The sequence below is a fragment of the Schistocerca gregaria genome, chromosome 5 (assembly GCF_023897955.1).
Source record: "Schistocerca gregaria isolate iqSchGreg1 chromosome 5, iqSchGreg1.2, whole genome shotgun sequence".
In the NCBI taxonomy this organism is placed as follows: domain Eukaryota; kingdom Metazoa; phylum Arthropoda; class Insecta; order Orthoptera; family Acrididae; genus Schistocerca; species Schistocerca gregaria.
This window is the reverse complement of record NC_064924.1, coordinates 6,509,173-6,529,222: the sequence shown is the minus strand read 5'-3', so window position 1 is coordinate 6,529,222 and position 20,050 is coordinate 6,509,173. Positions and strand designations below refer to the sequence as shown.

Below are 20,050 nucleotides of genomic sequence, written 5' to 3'. Positions count from 1 at the left end.
TTTTATACCCTCTCTACTTCGACCATCATCAGTTATTTTGCTCCCGAAATAGCAAACCTCCTTTACTGCTTTAAGTGCCTCATTTCCTAATCTAATTCTCTCAGCATCACCCAACTTAATTCGACTACATACCATTATGGGTCAAATGGCTCTGAGTACTATGGGACTTATCTGCTGAGGTCATCAGTCCCCTAGAACTTAGAACTACTTAAACATAACCAATCTAGGGGCTTCACACAAATCCATGCCCGAGGAAGGATTCCAACCTGCGACCTTTAGCGGCCGCCCGGTTCCAGACTGTAGCGCCTAGCATCGCTCGGCCACATTTCATTATCCTCGTTTTGCTTTTGTTGATGTTCATCTTATATCCTCCTTTCAAGACGCTGTTCATTCCGTTCAGCTGCTCTTTCAAGTCCTTTGCTGTCTCTGACAGAATTACAAAGTCATCGGCGAACATTAAAGTTTTTATTTCTTCTCCATGGATTTTAATACCGAATTTTTCTTTTGTGTCCTTTACTGCTTGCTCAATATACAGATTGAATAACATCGGGGAGAGGCTACAGCCCTGTCTCACTCCCTTCCCAACCGCTGCTTCCCTTTCATGTCCATCGACTCTTACAACTGCCATCTGGTTTCTGTGCAAATTGTAAATAGCCTTGCGCTCCCTGTATTTTACCCCTGCCACATTTAGAATTTGGAAGAGAGTATTCCAGTCAACATTGTCAAAAGCTTTCTCTAAGTCTACAAATGCTAGAAACGTAGGTTTGCCTTTCTTAATCTATTTTCTAAGATAAGTTGTAGGGTCAGTATAGTCTCGCGTGTTGCAACATTTCTATGGAATCCAAACTGATCTTCCCCGACGGCCGATTCCACCAGTTTTTCCATTCGCCTGTAAAGAATTCGCGTTAGTATTTTGCAGCTGTGACTTATTAAACTGATAGTTCGGTAATTTTCACATCTGTCAACACCTGCTTTCTTTGGGGTTGGAATTATTATATTGTTCTTGAAGTCTCAGGATATTTCGCCTGTCTCATACATCTTGCTCACCAGATGGTAGAGTTTTGTCAGGAGTGGCTCTCCCAAGGCCGTCAGTAGTTTCAATGGAATGTTGTCTACTCCCGGGGCCTTGTTTCGACTCAGGTCTTTCGGTGCTCTGTGAAACTCTTCACGCAGTATCTTATCTCCCACTTCATCTTCATCTACATCCTCTTCCATTTCCATAATATTGTCCTCAAATACATCGCTGTTGTATAGATCCTCCATATACTCCTTCCACCTTTCTACTTTCCCTTCTTCGCTTAGAACGGGCTTTCCATCTGAGCTTTTGATATTCGCACAAGTGGCTCCCTTTCCTCCAAAGATCTCTTTAATTTTCCTGTATAGAGTATCTATCTTACCCCTAGTGAGACAAGCCTCTACATCCTTACATTTGTCCTCTAGCCATCCCTGCTTAGCCATTTTGCACCTCCTGTCGATCTCATTTTTGAGACGTTTGTATTCCTTTCTGCCTGCTTCACTTACTGTTTTTTTTTATATTTTCTGCTTTCATCAATTAAATTCAATATTTCTTCTGTTACCCAAGGATTTGTACTAGCCCTCGTATTTTTACCTACTTGATCCTCTGCTGCCTTCACTACTTCATCCCCCAGAGCTACCCATTCTTCTTCTACAGTACGTCAGAGAGAATAGACATCGCGTATTCGCATAATTTGATTAACCTAGCTGGGTAATGGATCCAGCTTCTTCATGCGGATGCACAAATACGTCCGGCCTCTTGTGCGAATCTGAGTAGCGAACATGGAGAAAATGGACGGCACTGCGGATATGTGCCGCTCGATGGGAGTGTGATTCGTCTGCGAGGCCGGCTGAGATAGTCGACGCGGTTGCTGCGATAAAGCTGGGTCCCGGAAGCTGCAGTGGTTTCCGGACCTGTCTAGCATGCAGGAGATCCCGCGTTAGAATCCCGATCCGGTTCACATTTTCACTCGTCGCCGCTGATTCCGATCGAGAGGTCTCATCGGGTGACTGTGCGGTGTGCAATGTTCAGTCGCGGAATAATCAGAGTGGTATTCCTTTATCGCAACGTGACTACCGAACAGTACTTGAAGGTTTTGGAAGACGATTTCATCCCCATTATCCAAAGTGACCCTGATTTCCGCAGGATGTGGTTCCTGCAAGACGGAGCTCAACCCCATGGAAGCAAGAGAGGATGTCGCAGAGAAGCAGTTTGGGGGCGACATTCTGGCTCTGGGGTATCCAGTGGCATGGGCCTCGATTGGCTGCCATATTCTCCGGATCTGAACACGTGCGGCTGCTTTTTCTGGGGCTATATTAAAGGCAAGGTGTACAGCAGTAACGCCCACAACAATTTCTAAACTGAAAACAGCCATACAGGTCATGGACAGCATAGATGTTCCGACGCTTTAGCGGCTCATGCAGAGTTTCGCTATGACCAATGATGGCATGCAACACGAACATGTCATAACCTAAATCTGAATATCTGTAGTGATGTTTACATTCTGAGTAAAGTGTGTGCAAGTCGTAGTTTGTACCTAGCTTACTTCTTTTTTCATATAGTTCAATAACTGTGATTCTGTGTATGCATAGGACTGCATTCGAAGACACGACCTCCACTTCATGAAATAGCTACACGATGGCGTGCCGCTCGTAGCGTTGTTTGGGTATTCAAAATAACACTAACTCGTCACCCACTCCTACTGCATACTGTCTCATTATCTAGGTTCCGGTATTCAAAATTCCTGTTAGCTACTTGTTTGACAGCAGTGTACATAGTAAATTTCTAAATATTTTGATTTAATTCTTGACAGTATTGCAAAAAATGTTGCGCACGTTGATCACCCTATGCATCTCACATGCGTTAAGGTGACAAGTCTTGGGGTAGCGATATGCATATGTACTGCTGAGGGTAGCATCGCGTACACAATGCACAAAATGTCGTTGCATTGGGGAGCTGTCATTTGTACTCAGGTGATTCATGTGAAAAGCTTACCGACGTGATTATGGCCTCTCGACGGGAATTAACTTCGAACGCGGAATGGTACTTGGAGCCAGAAGCATGGAATATTCCAATTCGGAAATCGTTAGGGAATTCAATATTCCGAGATCCACACTGTCAATAGTATATGAAGGATACCAAATTTCAGGTATTACCTATCACCGTGGGCAACGCAGTGGCCGTCGACCTTCACTTAACGAGCCAGAGCATGGGCGCTAGTGCGAAGCTGTCAGTGCTGACCGACAAGCAACATGGGGTGAAATAACCACAGAAATCAGTGGCGGACAACCGGCGGGCGTATCCGTTAGTAGAGTATGGTAAAATTTAGTGTTAAAGGGTCAGATGATCGACGCGAGTACCTTTGCTAACAGCGTGATATCCCCGGCAGTGCCTTTCCTGGGGTCGCGACCATACCGGATGAACCGTAGATGACTGGAAAACCGTGGCCTACTCAGGTTAGCCCCATCTCTGGGAGTGAGATAGTGCCTACCAAGCATTTCGAAGCGATCGGGTGATAATTTGGTCAGCGATGTGCGCAAGGGTGCCATCTTGCATTAAAACCGTTGAGTTCAACGCGTCTCTCTCCTGTAGGGCGGGTATGACGTGCTGGCGAAGCATATCGCAGTAACACTGACCAGTCACACTGCACGACTTTGGTCCTTGAGCGCCACCTGTTGAAAAGAGAAAGGGTCGTTAATGAGAGTAGCCGGGAAGCCACAGTAGAGAGTGGCACGTTCACGATGTAGAGAACTGGATGTGAAGATCCTCACACTCGGCAGTTCTGTGTGTTCACCTCACCCGTCAGAGAAAAATGAGAGCTTCGTCTGTTCATAGGATGGTCCAGGGGCAGCCCTCGTCAAACATCAATACTTGCGAGAAAGTGGAGAGGAAAGACAACGAGTCGTTGTCCGTACTGTGGCGCAAGCTGATATATGATATCGATCTTGTACGGATATTATTTAAGAATGATTCGACGCACCCTCCGTACAGTGGACCATGGGATGTTCAATTGTCGTGACACAGCACGCGTACTGCCTGACGATCGGGAAGTGCGTGCAGCTTTATCTGCCATAGCAGCAGCGACTTCATCAACTACCTGCGGCGCAATCGCTCGTCGGCCTCTTCCCCGAGCGACGACCATTCCTTCATCTGATTCAAACATCATCATGCTCCGCACAGCAGAAAGAGGACCCTTCCGTAATTCTTTCAGCCGGCGATATCCTCGAAGTGCAGTTGCGGCATTATTGTTGTTTTGACAATAGATCTTCACCAATAATGCCCTACTCCTTTTGTCCAAGCTCATGTTGACACGTCAACAAGCGCACTGCGAATGGCTAGGTGTGTGAGACTATATGAATCATGATGATTGATCACGGCAACTGGTGGCTACAACTGGAACTGGACGGTGGTGCTGTGACACATGGAAATCATGCACCCCATGCTTTGGATATTAATGCTACCAATTTTAGTACCCTTACGGTTATAACGTGTTAAATCCGGAAAGTTTAATTATAACCACCCGGTTTTAAAAGTTTGTGAACCACACTTTTAATTAATGATTTTATGTATGATTATTTTAATTAATATCGTACTGTGAAGCGACAACACGAAAAATAAATATTCGCCGCCGTTTCTTTTACCCACGAATGAAGGGATGGCTCATACAGTGCTACTCATATGTACAGCCAGGCTTTCAGAAGACTGCAAAAACTCCAAGATACACAGAAACGGACGCACATCAGTTGATGGAGAATCTTTCCAACTTTGTATGTCTCATTACAGGTGCTAAATATGGAAATTACATCCGACGCGGAGAACGTCAATTCGTGTGTGCCGTTAATTGACACGAATTGTTCGGGAACGGGTGACAGCAGACCGCTTTGCAAATGTGTTGATTGTGTTGCCTATCTAGAGGAGCGAGCTAATTCGATGCGACGGTACGGAGCACAGGATTAACAATGGAATTTCAAGGCAGTACAATCTACAGGTGCTTTATGTACAAAGAATTCTGCAAGCTATTAACAGGCTATCCTTTATCAGTGGACCATTGATACGAGTAGAGACCAGTAACAGGCAGCATATTCCTACAGCTTTTCTCATAGCCCATCGTAGTACACACGCGTCTCAATGGTTATGAGAGGCCTACCACAATATAGGAAAATTTATGCACTTTAAGAATAGCTTTAGGAACAGTACTGAACCTTGTTGGAACTAACGTGTAATGTTGCTTCAATAAGTCTTTCAATGTGGGCTCTTTCTAAGTCTCCGTCCACTTAGAATTAATGACCTAAATATTTTAATCTGACAAGTAAAGTTTTCGTCTCTAACAGTTAAAGGCTTTGTCAAGGATATAAAATTCTGTTTCCTACTCGTTTAAGGCTTACGTAGTCACTTCTTCCGCAGAACTTTTTTTTTACAGTCAAGCCATTTCTTGGGTTAGAAAACAGAATAACAAACTATTTATAATCCAGGTTAGAGCGTGTTTGACGGAACAATCACAGTTTCGAGAGCATTTCCTGGTTGATGTGCATTTTATCATTCATGTTTGTCTACTCAGCCACTTGTAGTTTTTTAATCGAAAGGTTTTTTTTATAGCACTCAAAATCTTTTGAATAGACGAGTCCAGAAACAAAACGCTTGCTAGTTATGGTGCTGAGGTATTCCGCAAAAGTATGTGAGAAATGCGCTGATATTGAGAGAAGAGGTGGCTGGCATTCTCTACTGCATTGTTAACACGATGGTATTGTTTTTGTGTGTAAGGGTTGGCGGTATTTTCAGTGTAATAGCTGGTTGTGGATGACTTGCTCATCGATTTAGGAGATTATTTTTTGAAATGCTCTTTTCCAGAAAGTGTCGGACCACCTGTCAATCTTTGTAAGCCTCATCACATGTACGCTGCGCTGAAGTTAGACATTTCGGTATTCAGATTCGTAAATCGATAGCCGGTAGGATCACTGTACTATTTGTCTGTGTTTTATGTACCCTGGTGTATACCGAAAAACTCCACTGCTTGTTAAAAGTGTGCGACATTCAACAAACTCCAGCTATTTTATAGTTATTATGCAGTTCACATGTCTGCAACTGTTTAAACTTTCATAATACTTTAATTTCGTACTACTGTAATTTTAGTAGATTCTCCGTCGAATAATCTATCTTCAAATATTGTGAAGCCACCGAAAGAGGGCGTACACATCTCGGCGGATACTCAGACTTTTACCTGGATGAAGCCATGAATGAGTTATGCATTGAGGACTTTGCTAGCCGAGGAGTTTTGATGCGAGTAGGACATCAAAGGTGTGAGCACTGCAATCAGTAAAATGGACGATTGTTCGCGGCCGTTTCATCGCCGCAGACTTTGTCCGATATCTGCTGACGTGATGAACAGGGACTGGAAAGTTCTGTCCTAGAGGCGGCGTACTCAATTTGCCAAATCGAGGTCCTGCATGAGCGTGGGCGGCCCTTTGAAGGTCCAGGAAGGCCCGCACTGGTCTTCTCTTTGAGATTCCGTTACCTTTTCATCTCCTTAAACGATAACTCCGAGAACTCATAGTCACCATTCATCACAGAGCTCAAATTTTACGAAAAACCTGTCCATGCTGTCCCCTCTACCCAGATGTTATAAATGGCTATATAACGCGTTGAACTTTTCCCAGTAAAAAATATCTTGCCTAATTTTAATTTTATATCTGCATGTAAGATTGTGTGTTGTAAATAACATTAAACAATTTTAATGTATATTACCAATTAAGTATTGCGTTATGTATGTAATGCTTAGTACAGTATTCGTACACTACATATCTGCAGGAAGAGATTGCTTTTCCAATGTATTTGGAGACGTGTGAAACATGGTATTTTCTCTCGACATCCGAGCTGTTGAGTTGATTATAGTAATTGTAATCTAAATGCCACAAATGTAACTCACCATGACAGAAGAGATGTTTCCATGACTCTGGTGGTCTTCCTACATCTAACATTAACTAGAATTTTACTCTACGCGTGTTGTGATACTGAGGAAGCTTTTGTTACTTCTGATGAATTCTTGCAGAATGTGCTGCCTGATTATCCTTTATGTTTCGGAATCGATACCTTTTTTCATTGAAAAACTCGGTAAAATCTCTTACAGTAAACAAGTTCCGCAATTTGTAAAATTCTGCGGTTACATAATTCAGATATAATATTAAATCAATGACTGTTACAAGTTTTTAGAAATAGTCGAATAAATAAATATTTCCGCACACACTGCAGTACGTCAATTCCACTGGGAGTTACACTCCGAAAGAAGATACAAAAAGTTTAAGAGCTCACAGCTCCGTTCCAACAAAGTTATATGGTCTTAGAAAAATTCGCAAAGAAAATCGGCCAACACATTCTATTGTGAGCAATGTCAGTACTCTGACATAGCACTTACCAAGTCATCTTGCTTCTATACTGGAACTTTTGTGGAGAAATGCTTGCATCATACTGATTACTTAAGAGAGTTATTTACTGGACTGATGTCACTATGACTTAACGAATCGGAATTGTTAGTAATTTTCGATGTCGTGTCACGCTTCAGTAAGGTCCCTCTCATTGATTCGTCGTCACTCATCAGTAGTAAGTTCAAAGTTGATATAACTACATTGTTTCATCACGCCTTTTCTCAATCTACCTTTTATTCAACAGTCAAAATTCTATGAAAATGGACGGCGATACCATACGTAATCCTCTCTTACCTCTGGTAGCAAAAACCGTTTTAAGAAACACTTTGATTCGACAAAATTTCAAATAAGTCTTACGGCGATATGCTGATGATGCAATAGCAGTGTGACCGCACGGTGAAGAAGAATTGTCACAATCCTTACAGCATCTGAAATTAATACGCAAGAAAAACAAATTTACTACTGAAGTGGAAAAAGGAGGCTTTCTTCCGTTTCGGACATCTTGGTCAGGCCGAAAGTGGGAGGGTTATTGAGGCGATCGATTTACGTTAAGCCCCACACATACGTGCCTGCATTTGCAGGCATCTACTTGTCACCACACTTCACAAGCTGTGGGCGTCTTCCTAACGTTGTTACACTGGAAGCATGTTGTGTCTCACGAAGGCAGCTTTCAAAAGGAGGTGAGAGATCTGTAATCTATGTTCATCTACATCTACGTGATTACTCTGCTATTTACAATAAAGTGTCTGGCAGAGAGCTCAATGAACCACCTTCAAGCTGTCTCTCTACCGTTCCACTCTCTAACGGCGCTCGGAAAAAACGAGCTCTTAAATTGTTTCCTAGCGAGCCCTAATTTATCTTATTTAACGTGATTATAATTTCTTCCTATGTAGGTGGTGCCAATAGAATGTTCCTGCAATCGGAGGAGAAAACTGGTGATTGATATTTCGTGAGATTGATTGCCACTCCAATTCACGTGTCATGTCTGTGGCACTATCTTCCCTACTTCACGATAATACTAAACGAGCTGACCACCTTTGTACTTTTTCGATGTTATCCGTCAGTCCCATGTGATGCGGATCCCACACCGCACACCAATACTCCAGAATAGGGCAGACAAACGTGGTGTAAGTACGCTGTTTAGGTTTTTAAGTTGGTAACGTCACGTAGTGTTCTGTATGAAAATCGCTGACTGCGCTGTGTGCAGTCTGTGGCCGGTTGAACTCATTGTAAGAATATTCGCTAGTGCAGTGTTGGGCAGTTGGATATGAACAGCGCGTAGCGTTGGGCAGTTGGAGGTGAGCCGCCAGCAGTGGTGGATGTGGGGAGAGCGATGCCAGAGTTTTGAGCGCGGACGATCTGGACGTGTGTCCGTTAGAAAAAGGAAATTTGTAAGACTGGATGTCATGAACTGATATATATATATATATATATATATATATATATATATATATATATATATATATATATATATATATACGCGCTGTTCATATCCAACTGCCCAACACTGCACTGGACTGGATGTCATGAACTGATATATATATATATATGAACACTGTTAAGGTAAATAGATTGTTTGTTCTCTATCAAAATATTTCATTTGCTAACTATGCCTATCAATAGTTAGTGCCTTCAGTAGTTAGAATCTTTTATTTAGTTGGCAGTATTGGCGCTCGCTGTGTTGCAGTAGTTCGAGTAACGAAGATTTTTGTGATGTAAGTGATTCATGAAAGGTATAGGTTATTGTTAGTCATGGCCATTCTTTTGTAGGGATTATTGAAAGTCAGATTGCGTTGCACTAAAAAATATTGTGTGTCAGTTTAATGTTGATCAGAATAAGTAAAGAGAGAACTGTCTGAGTACGCACAGTTTTGCTCAACTGTTTGAAAGTCAAATAACATAGAAGTTTACAGCACAGTCATTCTTAATTTTCGAAGGGGAGTTTCAGTGGTGTAAGCAGTCTCTTTAGTAGAGCTGTTGCACCTTCTGAATGTTCTGCCAATGAATCTTTGGTTGGCTCTAACCACAACATTATCTATGTGATCGTTCCAATTTAGGGTATTTTTAATTGTAATCCCGAAGTATTTAGTTGAATTTACAGCCTTCAGATTTGCGTGACTTATTGCGTAATCGAAATTTAGCGGATAACTTCACACTTTTCTTTGTTCAAGGTCAATTGCTACTTTTCGCACCATGCAGATATCTTATTTAAATCATTTTGCAGTTCGTTTTGTTCATCTGATGACTTTACAGGAAAGTAGGGTACAGCATCATCTGCAAACAATCTAAGACGGCTACTGAGATTGGCTCCTATGTCGTTAGATCAGGAACAATAGAGGGCCTATAGCACTTCCTTGGGGAACGCCGGATATTATTTCTGTTTTAATAGATGACTTTCCGTCTGTTATTACGAACTGTGACTCTTCTGACAGGAAATCACGAATCCAGTGGCACAACTGAAGCGATATTCCGTAGGCACGCAGTTTTTATAGACGACGCTTGTGAGGAACGGTGTCGAAAGACTTCTGGATAAGTAAAAACATGCAATCAATTTGAAATCCCTTGTCGATAGCCCTCATTACGTCATGAGTATAAAGGTCTGGCTGTATTTCGCAAGTAAGATATTTTCTATATCCGTGCTGACTACGTGTCAATAAATAGTTTTCTTCGAGGTAGTGCAATATGTTCGAATACAGTATGTGTTTCAAAACCATACTGCAAATCGACGTTAGTGATACGGGCCTGCAATTCAACGGATTACTCCTACTTTGTGTGACTTGAGCAATTTTCCAGTCTTTAGATACGGATCTTTCTGTGCCGAGCGGTTGTGTATAATTGTATCAGCATACTGTGAGAGGAACTTGACTGGTGCACAATCTGGACCGGGACCGGAAGCCTTGCTTCTATTAATTGATTTAAGCTGCTTTGCGACACCGAGGATATCTACTTCTATGTTTCTCATCTCGGCACTTGTTTTTGATTGCAATTCAGGAATATTTACTTCGTCTTTTTTGGTGAAGGAGTTTCGGGAAACCGTGTTTAATAACTCTGCTTTAGTGGCACTGTCATCAATAACTTCGCCGTTGTTATCGCGCAGTGAAGGTATTGATTGCGTCTTGCCACTGGTGTGCTTTATGTATGACCAGAATCTCTTTGGGTTTTCTGCCAGATTTCGAGACAAAGTTTCGTTGTGCAAATTATTGAAAGCATCTCGCATTGAGGCACGCACTATATTTCCAACTTCTGCAAAAATTTACCAGTTTTGGGATTTTGCGTTCTTTTAAATTTGGCATTCTTTACTCGCTCCTTCTGCAGCAGCGATCTGACTTGTTTTGTGTACCATGGGGGATCATTTCAACGCTTACATGATCAATTCAGAAGGAGTGCAGACTGTCTCTTAAAATGGCGTTAAGAGCATTTTTATCAACTTTTTTTAAATAGATGTTCTTTGCGTTTCTTTTATATGGTTGTAGGACTTACGGTACTGAGCCTAGCAACTACTGCCTTGTGGTCGCTAATCACTGTATTCGTCACAATACTCCCTATTTGTCCAGGATTATTTGTTGCTAAGAGGTCAGGTATGCTTTCGCAACCGTTCACGCTTCAAGTGGGATCATGAACTAATTGTTCAAAATAATTTTCTGAGAAAGTATTCAGTAGAATTTCGGATGACGTTTTATGCCTGCCGCCAGCTTTAAATGTATCATTTTTCCAGCATATTGAGTGTAGATTTAAGTCACCAGCGGCTATAACTGTATGAGTGAGGTACTTATTTTGAACTGTTCAACAATTATATCTTGTGAGTCGGGGGCTCGGTAAAACGACCCAATTAGTAGTTTAGTCGGATTGTCATATATAACCTCTACCCATACTACTTTGCTGGAACTATCTACTTCAGTTTCACTACTAGGCGAACTACTTCTGACAGCAATAAACACTTCACCACCAATCGTATTTAATCTATCCTTTCTGAACACTGTCAGATCGTTAGAAAAAATCTCTGCTGAACTCATTTCCGGCTTTAGTCAGCTTTCTGTTTGAGCTTCAGTGCTTTCTATTACGGCTTGGAGCTGTGGTTCTTCCCCAGCACAGCTACGACAATTTACAACTACAATACCGATCGTTTCTACAACTAACTTACTGTGTTTTTTCTGCGGTTCCCTGAGGCCCTCTAACCTAAAAAACCGTCCAGGCCCTTCGACACAGCCCCCGATGGCGTCCTACCATCTACAAAACAATTTATTGTTAATCCTATGTGTGTTCGCACTGTACGTACGTATAAATTGTCAAAAGTTAACTCTGTAACAATATCTATACACTATGTGATCCTAAGTATACAGACCTCCAAAAAATATACGTCTTTCATATTAGGCTCATTGTGCCGCCACCTGCTGCCAGGTACTCCATATGAGCGATCTCAGTAGTCATTAGACATCGTGAGAGGGCAGAATGGGGCGCTCCGCAAAACTCACGGACTTCGAGCGTGGTCAATTGATTGGGTTTCACTTGCGTCATACGTCTGCACGCGAGACTTCCACACTCCTAAACATTCCAGTGTCCACTGTTTCCGGGGTAATGGTGAAGTGGAAACGTGAAGGGACTCGTACAGCACAAAAACGTACAGGCCGATCTCGTCTGTTGACTGGGAGAGACTGCCCCCAGTTGAAGAGGGTCGTGACGTGTATCCAGACCATTACACAGGAATTCCAGACTGCATCAGGATCCGCTGCAAGTACAATGACAGTTAGGTGAGAGGTGAGAAAACTTAGATTTCATGGTCGAGCGACTGCTCATAAACCACACATCACGCAGGTAAATGCCAAACGAAGCCTCGCTTGGTGTTAAGAGCGTAAACATTGGACGATTGAACAGTGGAAAAACCTTGTGTGGAGCGACGAATCACGGTACTCAGTGTGACGATCCGCTGGCACGCTGTGGGTATGGCGAATGCCTGGTGAACGTTATCTGCCAGGGTGTGTAGTGACAACAGTAATCTTCGGAGGTGGTTGTGTTGTGGTGTGGTCGTGTTTCTCATGGAGGCGGCTTGCACCCCTTGTTGTTTTGATTGTAATGAACTGGCCTGCACACAGTTCTGTCCTGAATCCTATAGAACACCTCTGGGATGTTTTGGAACCCCGACTTCGTTACAGGCCTCACCGACCGACATCGATACCTCTCCGCAGTGCAGCAGTGCTTGAAGAATGGGCTGCCATTCCCCAAGAAACCTTCCAGCACGGGATTTAACGTATGCCTGCGAGAGTGGAAGCTGTCATCAAGGCTAAGGGTGGTCGAACACTATATTCAATTCCAGCATAACCGATGGAGGACACCACGAACTTGTGAGTCATTTTCAGCCAAAGGTCTGGATACATTTGATCACACAGTTAAAGTGAAACTTAAATTTATTGGTGACCGTATTGTCTATAATCATATGTTGAACCAGGGGCAATAGTTTTGTCAATAAATTACATTGATCTGTCAGAAAAGTGTTTTAATTTCTAGTCTTATCACCCAGCAGTCCAGTCCGTGACCACTCTGTGTGTAAACATATGTTACGTAATCAATGGCAATGAGCTGTGCGGCCGATGACCAGTGTGACAAAGCCTACATTTGTCAAACAACGCCTACAGTACGTGAAAGGTGCGTTGAACATGATCGTCGCACTCGCAGTAAAGCCCAATAAGTCAGCCATAGCCGAACGTTGTACTTCCAAAGGACATTACATGGATTATTCTGCCATGAATATCTTGACCTCGAAGAGCTGCTGTTGTGGTTGAGTTATTAGGGAACCTGCGGAAATATCTGGAAGAAGAATCATAACGGCGGCTTTCAACCGGCTTAGGTATGGTACCGGATGATTTCTTTCATGAATTCAACAAGAAAACGTTTTATGCCTAAACATGTCTAGTGACAGTTACTTTTACTAATTTGATGTCTGAATTGTGGAATTTTGACTCCACAAGCCCACATTTCGATAGAGGATGTGCCTATAGTGTCACTTTCACGCATGTGCATGTGCACCGTAGATGGTGCAATATTCGAAGAGGGTCCTAAACTCGACAGAGGGCGCTCATGTATCGGATGCCTACACGGATACGCCTCCACGTCAATATTTTGTATGAAGTTAGTGACTTGGAGATGCAACCTCCAGTGTAACACACTCAGATGAAGATGCTTGTCAGCCGAAATGTCTTGGTAATATGTCCACTTGATCGGGCTGGCTGCAATCCTGAACAGGAATTTAAAGATTTACTTGACAACGAAAGAGCAAAAAACTACACGATCGACAGACGGGATCCGTTGTTCTGTATATCAAGAAGCACTATCTACCAAATTTGCAAGCATGTAGCAGGTAAAGCAATTTGTGCTATGAACAGCAAAATTTCTCAAGTCTGACGCATTATTCCACTGTCAGTTGCCACAGTTTTGGATGGAGTTGAAGAAGAGTATGGAGGATTTATATATCACCGAAAACCACGTTGGTCAACTCAGGGATGGTTGCTTAACTCGAACGAATTTTCCATTTAAGTGCTCGATATTGTCGAATTTATAAAGAGATATTGAGTGCAGCAACGAAAATTAGAACATGCAGAATAGACTGCAGGTCTCGCATTTTATGTGCACTTTATTGTACACTGCCCGCAGTAAAACACTGTAAGGTGAAAGCTATCTCTTTCCTTATTTGATGGGTACGCATGTAAAAGGAAAATCACGTTGTAGACGGATCGCATTGTTATTAACACAGTCCAGTTCCCTAAGCTTCTTGGCGTCAAAGAAAACGAGTGATTTGTAGAACTCATTCTGGCCTTGAAAGAATTACTCGGGTAGTTTCTTGAACACTGACAATCTTACATCTCTTTCCGAGACCATTTACCGCTGCGCCAGGAAGGTCCCTTGTGCATGTGAAGTTACAACTGAGTAATCTGCAAGGTATTCCCCGTTTTAATGACAGATCCTTTTAAGTTAAAATTCTCCAGGACACGTTCATTAGTTTCCTCAGGTAGAGCTTCCTCATGCCAGTGCACGGCCAGTGAGGATTCAGCATCCATTCAAATCGAACTTTCAGTGACAGGGAAGTTTACTACCCTATAAAATCTGGTTAAGATATTAAATTTCATGTTACGTTTGTAACTTTTCTTGAAATATCTGGAATAGTGGGACGTATGCAGATAGTAACTGGCTGTTCCTAATCGAAACCTGAGGTACTATCGTGGTCCCCGGAGTACTGTCAAATATCTGCCACTGGAGGAATGAGACCTCTTCCCAGTTCCGATCCATACTTGCCGATGCTGGTCACAGAGCGAATATTTTACTCGTAGTCTGTCACTTGCTCCGGTGGGATAGGAAACGGTGGAGGTTCTCACAGGTTGAGCGAGCCGACTGCCTTTTGTTTTAGCCGCAAATAATCGATATAACTGGTAAAAAAACTATATATTATTTTAATGTATTACTAAAGTATTGGAAATGCACAGCAGAAGAAACTTGTTTAAAATCCTGTACTCATACCTTCGTGTGTATGGGATCGAAATGTCCAGATTCATAATAGTGAATATGATACGTGTAACTGTAACTCTACAGTGGATATCAATAGCTAGCTAAGTGCCGAAAGACTGATTCCGACTTATTCATTTTTTTGTTTTGCCAAAAATATTTTAATGAAAGAACTTCAACATTATTTTTTAAATTTATTTTCTACAGTAAGAGACACACAAATATTGCAAAAATGTTATAAGTTCCCTTCCTTTTACCAATTAAAATATATATTTTGTTCTGAAATACGCAGAACTTGCGAAGTTCCAGTGCAAGAAATGTCAAGCCTTTATCAATTTTGTTAATAGTAAACATTTACAGGTGCATTTTAAAGATACACTTCACTGCAACTAAGTTATTTTTAATTCCACTCTTAGTTTTCTAGTGCCCAAAGCTATTTTAATGGACTAGCTATTCGAAAAACACGGCAGCAACTGCTGCAGATCCAGTATTACTTATTCCATTCAAAACACATTTCTCAGACATTATCCACAGACATCACTGAAGGTACCTGCTAGATTACATCATTTTTCAGGAGATATGACGTCGTAAAAGTTGAGATGCGTGAAAAACTAGCTGTACACTGATCTAGTGTTTGATAAAGGGAGCACTTTTCAAGTTGCAACGAACTTTCAACGTAATTTCAAACAATTTGCGTCCTCAGTCCTGCTAGTTTATTGCCAAGTATTTAAGACATTAAACCGTTTGTAAAGTAATCAGACGTCTGAAGCTGTTTTATACATGGGAGTTCAATTCTTTAATGAATGCTGGGTGTAACCACTGGTCCGTATCCAATGACCAGTGCAAGACGAATACACCTTGCAGAGTCATTGCATTCGTATTGGTAAAGGGATGCTCTGTTACGGAGGGGAAGTAACGAGCTGATGGACCGTTTGAGGAGGGTACTCTCAAAGAACTGTTACTGATTACTGGACTTGCGCCCACGTAATTTAACCACGATGTCATGGAGAGACCCATGTCGGAGTGCAAAACGAATGGAACCTATCATCATCCTTCAAGGGAAGCCATTACGTACACTTCTAGCACACACTCAATTCACAGCCACGGTTCGCTTTCTCTTACTGCTGCAGGAACGGACCATCCACTATTATCAGCACGAGATTCATACATGGCAGCTTCCTCACCACAAAATCGATTTGCTGCATTGCCCTAATTCTGACCGCAACTGCAATTCATCTGTTGATGTTAACCACAGCACTTTCATTAATTAGTGCAAGATAATGGTTATTGAGATTCGTGATGAGGATAATATTACTTTATATACACTACTCGCCATTAAAATTGCTACACCAAGAAGAAATGCAGATGATAAACGGGTATTCATTCGACAAATATATTATACTAGAACTGACATGTGATTACATTTTCACGCAATTTGGGCGCATAGATCGTGAATCATCAGTACCCAGAACAACCACCTCTGGCCGCATTAACCGCCTCGATACGCCTGGGCATTGAGTCAAACAGAGCTTGGATGGCATGTACAGGTACAGCTGCCCATGCAACTTCAACACGATACCAAGAGTAGTGACTGGCGTATTGTGACGGGCCAGTTGCTCGGCCACCATTGCCCAGACGTTTTCAATTGGTGAGAGACCTGGAGAATGTGCTGGCCAGGGCAGCAGTCGAACATTTTCTGCATCCAGAAAGGCCCGTACAGGACCTGCAATATGAGGTCGTGCATTATCTTGCTGAAATGTAGGGTTTCGCAGGGATCGAATGAAGGCTAGAGCCACGGGTCGTAACACATCTGAAATGTAACGTCCACTGTTCTAAGTGCCGTCAATGCGAACAAGAGGTGACCGAGACATGTAACCAGTGGCACCACATGCCATCACGCCAGGGGATACCCCAGAATGGCGATGACAAATACACGCTTCCAATGTGCGTTCACCGCGATGTCGCCAAACACGGATGCGACCATCATGATACTGTAAACTGAACCTGGATTCATCCGAAAAAAATGACGTATTGCCATTCGTGCACCCAGGTTCGTCGTTGAGTACAAGGTCGCAGGAGTTCCTGTCTGTGATGCAGCGTCAAGGGTAACAGCAGCCATGGTCTCCGAGATGATAGTCCATGCTGCTGTAAACGTCGTCGAACTGTTCGTGCAGATGGTTGTTGTCTTGAAAACGTCCCCTGTTGACTCAGGGATCGAGACGTGGCTACTCGATCCATTACAGCCATGCGGATAAGACGTCTGTCATCTTGACTGCTAGTGATACGAGGCCGTTGGGCTCCAGCACGGCGTTCCCTATTACCATGGACTCCATATTTTGCTAACAGTCATTGGATCTCGACAAACGCGAGAAGCAATGTCACGATACGATAAACCGCAATCGCGATAGACTAAAATTCGAAGTTTATCAAAGTCGGTAACGTGATGGTACACATTTTTCCTCCTTACACGAGGCATCACATCAACGTTTCACGAGGCAACGCCGGTCCACTGCTGTTTGTGTAAGAGAAACCAGTTGGAAACTTTCCTCGTATCACCACGTAGTCGCCGTCGGCGCTAGCCTCTTGTGAATACTCTGGAAAGTTAATAATTGGCATATCACAGCATTTTCTTCCTGTCGGTTAAATTTCGCTTCTATAGCACGTCATCTTCGTGGTGCAGCAATTTTAATGTCCAGCAGTGTACATAGCACCAAGCCACGTTTTACACAATTTTATTTATGCCACGGCGCGTTAATGGTATTCACACCCCTAAATGTACAAGGCGGTTCCGATATTTGAAAAGGAGGATTTTGTTTAAGAGTAATTAGATAACATCAAGTACCGAGTGCTGCAGTTCAGCCTATATATGAATTCGTTTTATAATTTGGCTGGAGTGAGCCACCTCGTTAAGAGGTGTAAATAAAAATACGTGAAAAAATTATTTTACCAGTATCAGAGTAACAGCAGTAGCCACAGGTTAGCACACTGTTGCAATACAAATGTTTCGCTGCTCCGGCACGTGTAGCTGAACAATTACCTAATTAATGTGACTCCAAGGAGTAAATGACTGTCGCGGTTTCGAGCGACGATTGAAAAACTGAACACTGTGCCGATAGACCGAAAGTGAAATGAGCTACACTTTATATCAATTCACTCTGTAAGGTAAACCGTTAGTTACCGAATAAAAACATTGTAACGACTGACGGCACTCAAACGAAGTCTTCTGTGTAGCACATTCCACAAAAACATTGTTTTCCTTCAGGATGTATTTTTATTGCAAACATTAAATTTCGGCTGTGCAAGGTTATATTGTAAATTATATTGTGGTTCATTTTTATGTTACTTGTGAAAGATTAATTCTGTTACCTTACTGGGAGCGTTTGTGCTCACCGTATGTGACTTAAAGGCTTGTCTGGGTAAAGCCAAAGAACAAGTGAATATCGCGTGTATTTAACACTCCATCTTTTGGCACGTCTATTTATATTTCGTTTTAATTGATATTTTTCGGTCCGTGTAGCAACATTACGCAAGCAGCGGGTTAGACGCGGTCCATCGCCTTCAGATAGAAGCTCGGTCACATCGACAGAGGGCAATGCGCACAAGCACGCTTTCGTTTAAATAACTCTTCCAGAAAGTTGATTCAGTGTCGGTGATATTTCATACCAGCAGTTTGCCGTTTTATGTAATTACCGTGTGCTGGACATTAAAGCCAAGTAACCGGGTGTGAGTTGTAATTAACGAGGCTGAATAATGTCTCTCCGTGTCTGACAGAAGCAGGATTTGCCGTATTCTTTCCAGTCTCTTACAACCGCGGAGGTAACGCAAAGATCTTCCACTCTGCCACTAGGCGGGAATTTAATCTCGCAGATGCAGCAGGCAGACAGGAGCGCCTGAAAAAGAATTATTCTCTTCAACCGCTGTGTCCCCCAGAGCAGAGAAGACGAAAGCGTAAGGCGGCGTTCAGTTGGAGTACTCAGAGAACCGAGGGGCGTATTGTGCCCGCTCCCTTTATGCACCTCTGTGACTTCATTTTCCTAGCAAATATGCCAGCCTCACAGTTTTCTGTAGTGCGACATAGCATCTTCTCGTTTCCGATTAGGTTTCTCTATTTCTTGCAGTTATGAGCTGCGGGACGAGCGAGTGGAGACAGTTGTGGCCGTTTTGGAAATAATTTCCGTCTGCCTAGTAACTTGCGATGCCATGGAAAGCAAATACACTGTTGTGCAAAACTTGAGAACGAAAGTACATTTCGCATTATAATGTATCCCTCGAAAATTGGAGTCAATAAGAAAGAAAAAAATCCCATCCTCCGGAAACTAACTGTACGGAGTCTGGATACATCACAATGACCACGGCAAGAAGGCGCTAGAGAAGTATATATCTTTAGAATATAACAATAAATACAAATAACAGACATTTTAATCATCAATAATATAATCTCCTTCACTATTTACAACAGTGTACCAACCCTGGGTAACTCCTCCATTCCAGGACTGTTGAGATCACGTGATTTTGGGGCGAAGAATTCGTCGAGCCACGTTCGAAGCGCCTTTTCATCCCGAAAGGAAGTTCCTTGAAGGCTGTTCGATAGAGACCGGAAAACATGAAAATCTGAGGGTCCATGTTCAGGTGAATAGTATGGGTGTGAAACGATTACCCAGCCCAACTGTTGTATAATGTTTTTTTTTTCCAGTCTAGGAGAGTGCGGACGGGTGTTATGGAGGAGTAGCACCACTCCACGCAGTCTTCCTGGTCGTTGTTCTTGGGCTGGTTCTGTGAGACGTATCACTCATGTCCAAATGGTTCTCCTTAAAACGTGAAAACCATTTTCTTGCCGTGGTCTGTCCAGTGGCATACATGTAAACCAACTTCTTTCTTCTTCTTCTTCTGTAGTGGTCAATCCAAGGATTGGTTTGCAACAGCTACAACGGCAGTTTGTCTCCATTCTGTGCGTCTTTCAGCTATTCTCTTCATTTCTTTATAGGTGTTACATCCCACATCTTTCACGACTTGATCCATGTACCTCAGTCGTGGTCTCCCTCTTGGTCTTTTTCCCTCTACATATCCCTCTATGATACTGTTCAGGAGTCCTTTATGTCTTAATAGATGGCCTGTAAATTGCACT

The 20,050-nt window shown here is 42.6% G+C and overlaps 1 long non-coding RNA gene across 1 annotated transcript in view; it reads left to right on the top strand.

Annotated features, from left to right (window-relative positions):
- Positions 1 to 20,050, top strand: part of LOC126272417 (uncharacterized) — a 487,783-nt gene that overhangs the window by 300,293 nt on the left and 167,440 nt on the right. The gene's annotated exons all lie outside the window — the stretch shown is intronic.